The sequence below is a fragment of the Anarrhichthys ocellatus genome, unplaced genomic scaffold (genome assembly GCF_004355925.1).
Source record: "Anarrhichthys ocellatus isolate YVR2014 unplaced genomic scaffold, GSC_Weel_1.0 scaffold41, whole genome shotgun sequence".
NCBI classification, from domain to species: Eukaryota; Metazoa; Chordata; class Actinopteri; order Perciformes; family Anarhichadidae; genus Anarrhichthys; species Anarrhichthys ocellatus.
This window is the reverse complement of record NW_022280071.1, coordinates 3,286,673-3,294,172: the sequence shown is the minus strand read 5'-3', so window position 1 is coordinate 3,294,172 and position 7,500 is coordinate 3,286,673. Positions and strand designations below refer to the sequence as shown.

The 7,500-nt window shown below is 41.3% G+C and overlaps 1 protein-coding gene across 2 annotated transcripts in view; it reads left to right on the top strand.

Moving 5' to 3' along the window:
• Nucleotides 1-5,849: 5,849 nt before the first annotated feature.
• LOC116394781 (rho family-interacting cell polarization regulator 1) overlaps nucleotides 5,850-7,500 on the top strand; it is an 89,250-nt gene continuing 87,599 nt past the window's right edge. For both annotated transcript variants that reach the window (XM_031868098.1, XM_031868097.1), the window contains exon 1: nucleotides 5,850-6,024. The gene's annotated coding sequence lies outside the window, so the exon portion shown is untranslated. The remainder of the gene's footprint in view (nucleotides 6,025-7,500) is intronic.

Sequence of the window (7,500 nt, the reverse complement as noted above, 5' to 3'; positions counted from 1 at the left end):
CTATTTCCCTCAGTGGCAGTTGAGAATTATTTTTTGGACAAAACCCAAGCATTTAAAGATTTTGATAACATGGCTGGAGTGGTGGAGGATAGACTACAGACAACATATCAATCATTTACTCCAGCATACACAGATGGGTCTAAAGATCCTGATACAGGTAGAACTGGTTTTGCAGTCACCATACCAACCTTGCAATATGAAGTTAAAAGGAGAACATCTGTTTATACAGTTGAGACGTTGGCCATTATAACAGCACTGCAGTGGGTAGAGGAGGTTCGGATCGAAAAGGTCGTTGTCTGTTCAGATTGCAGTTCAGTATTATCCGCATTACAGTCATTCACATCTCATAGCAGGCAGGGTTTAATTAATGAAATATATACGAAACACTGTTCTGACTCAAGAATATGGGTATTTTAGTCTCATTTATGTGGGTACCAGCACACAGAGGGGTAAAAGGAAACGAAAGAGCAGATAAATTAGCAAAACAAGCTTTAGGAAGTCAGCACAAGACAGACATGTTACTCAGCAAAGCAGAAGCTAAATCAATAATCAAAATAAATATTATTAAGGAATGGCAGCACAGTTGGGATGTAGGAGACACAGGAAGACATCTGTATGCTGTTCAGAAAGAAGTTGGCAAAGGGAGGCCATCCAGAAGAAGCACCATAGAGGAAAACATGTTAACCAGACTGAGGGTTGGACATACAAGGCTGAACAAAACAATGCAACTAATAAATAAACACCCAACAGGACTATGTGAGCATTGCCAAATACCAGAAACTGTAGGCCATATCATATGTCATTGCCAGAAATACACACTTGAGCGAGACAGGTTGAAGAGGAGGCTGGGAGTGGAGGAAATAAATCTAAAAGATGCATTAACCTTGGGGGCAGGAAACATATTACAATATGTGAAAGAAACAGGATTGAGCAAAAGAATTTAAGTCTCTGAAATGGAGAGCTCCTTTTTTTTGTTTTGTTTGTTTTTGTTTTATTTTATTTTGCTTAGTTTGTTTTTATTTTTTGGTTTAGTTTTGGTAAGGGGATAGGTTATCGGGTCCACACTCCAATTTAGTAGGTGGCGGTAATGCACCTTTCATTGGATGCCATCCGCCATAAAACAAAAAAGAAGAAGAAGGAGCAGAGGGGGGAAGAGTGTCTTCTCCTCGGGTGGAAGAAGATTAAGCCCAGTAAGTCGGCTAGCGGCCCGGCTGATTTAGTTTAGTTGTATAGTTAACTGATCGAGCTCTGGACTGAGTGACGTTTTCTGTTGTTTTGTGTTGGTTGAGGATTGTTTGATTAAAAACCCTTAAAAACCTGCAGAACTGACTCTGCCTGTGATTGCTGCACTGCCACTAATTTCTGTCCTCCGTACCTTCCTGTTACACCTTGTTAAAGAACCTCACATAAGCTAACAGCTGAGCATTATCAGACACATCAGTGGACTCATCTACAGCTAAGCTAACACAGGGTGCTTTATGAATATTTTCATCCAGGGCTAATATTTCAGTTCTCTTTGTGGCTGATGATGCTCACATAGGTATTTGCTTGATTTTTTTTGACATAACTCTTCTTTTTGCTTCCTCTCAAGTAAAGTTCCAGCTACCTCACTCATGCACTCCTTGACAACCTCTCCGTCAGTGAATTGCTTTTTATGTTGACCCAAAAGCCAAGCAACTTTAAGAGAACATTCGTTAGCACGTTGTTGGGCAGTGAATGAATGTGTTAATTCATTCACTGCCGTTATGAATGTTAATGTGAACGTTCATATTGGATTTTTAAATTGTTCATTTTCTGTGACCTCAGTTCAGATTGGAGTGGGAATTGTCACAACCCGCCTTTTAGGCTATGACAAATATTGAAAGGACACAAGGGATGATGGTAAAGTAAAAGTATTTATTATAACTAAATAAAGAAATAGTTACCATTGTGAAGTGTGTCAGTCAGTAACATCAGTAATGTAAACGTGAATGCATGTGTGATGAAGTGTGGGGTGTTGTCAGCGAAGAGCAACACTGAAGCAGGGCTTTTATGGAGCTCTAGGACCAGATGCTCTGCATCAAGTAATCTGCATTCCTGTGACTCCTTCAGGGACATAACCATCCTTGTTCAATTCTCTGATCAGTGGTTAAAGGCAAGGGCCGTCAAACCCCCCCCCTAAAGTCGGTGTCCCAAGGGATCACCGGCATAACACCAAGCCACCAGAGCAGCACTACTCAAACAGGAAAAAAGGACAGGTGAATAAGCAACACGACATGGCAATATATTAAGTTTGAATGTCACACAGGTGACTAATCAATGTAGAGGTGCGCGTGATAACGCATCAACAATAATGTCTGTTCCTTTAATGTGTTTAATGTCAAGGTTGTAAACCTGAATGAACAACGATCACCGTGTCAGCCTCTGGTTTGGGCATCTGATGGAATGCAAAAAAGTCAAAGGATTGTGATCTGTGTACACCAGAATCTGCCCACCTGTTCCTACATACACATCAAAATGTTGTAGGCCCAAAATAAGTGACAAAGCCTCCTTCTCGATAACAGAGTAATTTCTCCGGTAATTGTTCAACTTTTTTGAGAAAATTCTGACTGGCCTCACCAATCCCTTGTCGTCACCCAGTAGCAAGACGGCACCTGCTCCCACCTGGCTGGCATCTACTTGGAGCATGAACGCTCTATGAAAACAAGGAGCAGCTAGCACGGGAGAAGAGCATATCAGAGATTTCACATTATCAAAAGCTTTCTGACATTCGGACGACCAAGCAAATTTCACCTTGGCCTTGAGCAGTTCAGTGAGGGGAAACACAATAGTAGAAAAGTTTTTACAAAAACTCCTGTAGTAACCCACTAAACCCAAAAACCTTTGTAGTTCCTTCTTTGTCGTGGGTTGTGGATATCTGGCTATTGCCATAACCTTGGCCTGAACTGGGGCTACACGACCCTATCCCACCACACAACCGAGGTTTGTTGCTTTAGCCCTTGCAAAGGACACTACACAATTCATCAAACACTGAGATGTTGCGGGGGCATTCTTTAACCTGCAAGGCATCACTTTATGGGAGTAAAGACCCAACGGTGTGATAAACGCAGACATTTCCTGCGCCCGCTTTGACAAAGGAACTTGCCAATACCCTTTAAGCAAATCAGATTTGCCCAACCTGATCTATACAATCATCCATACGTGACAAAGGAAATTAATCAGATTTGTCACATTATTCTCTTTTCTCATGTCCGTGCAGAATCTAGGTGTTCCATCCTGCTTGGGCACCAAAATACACACAGCCTACACACCTTGACCTGACGGTCATGGATTACTCTGAAGTAACCGGCTCCTTCAGCAGTCTCAAACTTTGCAGAGTATGGCAGGGACACAACTCGGTCATTGAACTTGACTTTCATGTATCTCGTCCCGTCCACCACATCCGTACCCGGCCAATATCTTCTCTTAATGGGGGAGACGACTCTCACACCCCACCCAGCCAATTTTGCCATAATCATTCCATCGGTTGTATATATAGGGAGGTTCAGGAATGATACCACAAGTTCATCATTGTGCAGGTCTTTAGCAATCACGCTGTTTCCTTTTATTTTGAAACCATCCATTATCTTCTCCTTTGCACTGATTGTTCCCATTGTTACTTCATATATGTTAGAACTTAAAGTTCTGCATCCCACCACACTTCCACATGTTGCTTTTGTTTCTTCCAAAAACTCCATCACACTCACGTCTTCATCACCAATGATTTCCACACTCACTGTCAGGGTTATTCCATACTTGTTTTCTGTTCCTTTGTTCTGGTTCTCTGTTGTTTCAGGTCCTTTTTCAGCATCCATGTTGTCAGTCCGAAAAAATTAAAAAGCCAAAAAGTTACCCCAACAATCTAAATATTCCAAATATTTAACTCCCCCCCCAACAGCCTAAAGTCACTTTCTCTAAGCAGGGATCCAAAACTCAAAAAAAAAGATCAACTAAACCACCAAAACCTCAGTTTTTGAATTCCGAGCTGCACCTCATGCCAAACAAATTACCACTCTGTCTACTTCCTGAAAGGGCGTGTTCAGAGAGGTATGGCCGTAAGCGAAGAAACACCCTACCAACGGGCCCTTTAAAGACACTCTGCTCTTTTCTCCATCTATAGCACCTGCACATTGCCCGGAAAACAAGCAAACACTCTTGCTTTGGTGAAAAAACAATTGCCTTGATAACATACTTACATACTCTGTCAATTTTACATCAATACAGGCTATGTTATACAACTATTACTGGATTATTATCACTGATCCCCCCCACGTACCAAAGCAGCATAGAGTATAGAATGTTATGCATATATATCATAGTACAGTATGTCATCAAAATGTCCAAAAAGTCCCAGTAAATGTCATGAAATTAAAATGACAAAAACGACAAAAAGACAAGATCGGGAAGTAATTTCAAGTATAAAATGTCCAAAAAGTCCCAGTTTAATAAGTCATGAATACACAGAGAAGCGCTAGCAGCAAGACAGATGAGCCGTGAACTAAACGAGGTGTTGACCGATGCTATCAGCGTGGTCAATTTCATAAAAACAAGTCCCCTGAAAGCACGACTGTTTTCCGCACTCTGTGGGAGATGGAGCGGAACATTGAGCTGTGCTGCTTCACAGCGAAGCTCGGTGGCTCTCACGAGACGTGTTGTCGAGAGTCTTTGAGCTCAGAGAGGAAATTCAGGTGTTTCTGGATGAGGAGGGGCGTATGGATGAATTTGCAGCCAAGTTTTTCACTTTTTTTTTACAACGTTAAACATCCGTCCTATGTGACATATGTCATATTGTACACATATTATCCTGCAAAGAGGAGGTGGACTCAGTTTATCATTTATTTTATCTTTGTAACGTTACTCATGCATATACTTTTTAGAGTCAAATGTATAAATTTAATATGAATTATTCATTTGCAGGCAAGTTGGCTGATGAAGAATTTCTGATGAAACTGGCCTATCTCAGTGACATATTTGGAAAGCTGAATGAATTAAATCTTCATCTTCAAGGCAGAGACATCACCTTCCTCACCTGGCAGACTAGATCAGCGGTTCCACTCTGAAGCTGGAGATGGGGGTGGCGGCCACTTGATCAACGGAATATTGATTCCTTTGAGAATCTGAGTGAATTTGCTGAAACCAGTGATTTGGATGCCAGTGATTCCTTGTCTCAAAGAGCATATCTCTTCCATGAGAGGATACTTTGAGATGGGTGTGGAGGACCAGGTGAGGGGAATGAGAGATGATCGGGTGTGAATGGTAGGATCTGAAATGACAGGAGTTAGTAAAATAAGCAGACAGGATGAAAACAAACTAATATGTGTTTGTTTTGCACAGGTTGCACGTTATTGTTGTTTTGAAAAGATATGCAGTGTAAAACTCTTTATTGCCAAATATTTGAACTTGTTTTGTTTAGTTTTTCACAGGTTGCAGTTTATTGTTATTATCTTGAAAATATATTCAGTGCAAAACAGGTGAATTGCAGCCACAATAAGCCATATTTTGCCAGATATTAGTTATTTTTTTGCACAGATATAACTTTATTTGCATTGTTCTAACAAAGCAATTGCACATTGTATTTGTTTTGGACCATTTTGTTACAGTGTTGTTGGGGCGGTGGGGCATGAACACTTGTCTTCCTCCAAAGTGGGGCGTGACGGAAAAGGTTTGAGAACCGCTGCCTTAATAATTCCCGCCCAATAACCAGTAATCCATATGAGCAGCCAGCTTTGGCCGGCTGTAAAGTGACTATATTTTAATTTGAAAGGGCCGTCCGGAAGTTGTGACATGAGTTGCGTTGTGCTTAATGCCGCTTAAGTGGATGTTGCTGTTGATGGAAGAGAGCCGCCGCTGAAGGAACGGAGTGGATCTCTTCTAGCAGACAGGACCCTGCTAACGACCACACCGGACTGAGAGAGATGCTGTAGTCCACTCTGCTGCTCTCACCGGATAAAGAACACACTCGTGTCCACCGGCTGAGGAGAGGAGCCACAGCACCGCGGCAAACATGTACGTTGGTTCAAATGTTTCTTTTTCCCTTTCATATCCAACTGGCTGTTCGGACACATTGTTTCTCCCGCTGTATAAAACTTCTCGGGGTTAGAAAGAGTTCCCCTCTTCTTCCTGGTTGGGGGCTTAGTGTGAACCTTAGTCCGGGACATCTTCCCTAACTGTCTCGGTCTGCTGCAGTCCCGACCCGGTCTCTGCCGACCGGTGAGCCAGACCGTGTTCATACTTGACTTGTGCTGTAACGGTAGCAGCTGAAGCTTCAGTGTGTCGGTGTGAGTGAAATGTCCCCTAAAGACTCAGTGAGCGGTCCCCGCATGGAGGACATCTCGAGCTGAGCTTCTATGAACACAGTCATGTTAGCCGAAGACACCGCAGAGAGCTGTGGACCTCTTTAAGGCTGTGGTCGCGAGCGTTGTCACTCAGTATGTAGTGTTCACATTGGTAGTGAATATTTGTCAAATATAAAATGTGTCTGTGCACTTTCTGTTCATGTGCGCGTGCACGAGACAGTACCTGCGGTAAAGGACAGTGTCCGTGTTCTCACGACCAAAGCGTATGACTGTGTGTGCGTGTGAGAGTGTGTGTGTCTGTGCGTGTGTGTTGGAGCTGAAGTGTTAACAAAAGAGTTGTTGCATCTTTGAATAGTGTAATGAGAGATTGAGACACTATGAAATAAAAGTTAACGTTGCTTTTGTGTGTGTGTGTGGACCATTTATAAAAAATCTAATAAAGTAAAATAAATTCTGTTGGGTCACATTTATGTAAAAAAGACCATATTAAAACATTTGACACATGTCCCTGCTCATTCATTAATATGAATTGATAAACTAGGTGTACTCCTTCATCAAATAAATGGAATACAAAATACACAAAACATGTGACTCAAACTTTTAAATGAAATAGAAAAAAATAAACTACAATAAATATAATGAATAAACATGAAAGAACAGCAGATTGGCTTTTCATTTTCTACCTGGTGTCTTTAATGAAGTGAGGAATGTGACTGTCTGACCTCTCAGACCAGCTGTAGAGTTTGGTGTGTGTAAGAGCTGCTGAAGTGGAGATTTATCATCAGTCTGAGAACAAACTCATTGAGAGAAAACGTCCTTTTTTGTCAAATTCAATAAAGTGCATGCAAAGCAAAGTTTGTATTTACTGGGGTGTCTCGCTCTAAAGGGGACATCACTTCATTAAAAAGACTGTCTCAACAAAGTCACCACTGAAAACACAGACAGTGAATTTCATCATGCAACCTTTTTTAAATAAAATCATTTAAAAATAATCTGTTTCCAGCTTCTCAAACATGAGAATTTGACGCTTTTTATGTTTCAAATCATTGTAAATGGAATATTTTGGATTGTTGGTTCGTTAAAGTAAACAATTCATCCCTTTATACATACATAAACATCATTTTGTGACCAAATGAATCATTAGTGATTAGTTGATAATGAAAATAACTCTGCAACGGCCCTTCTG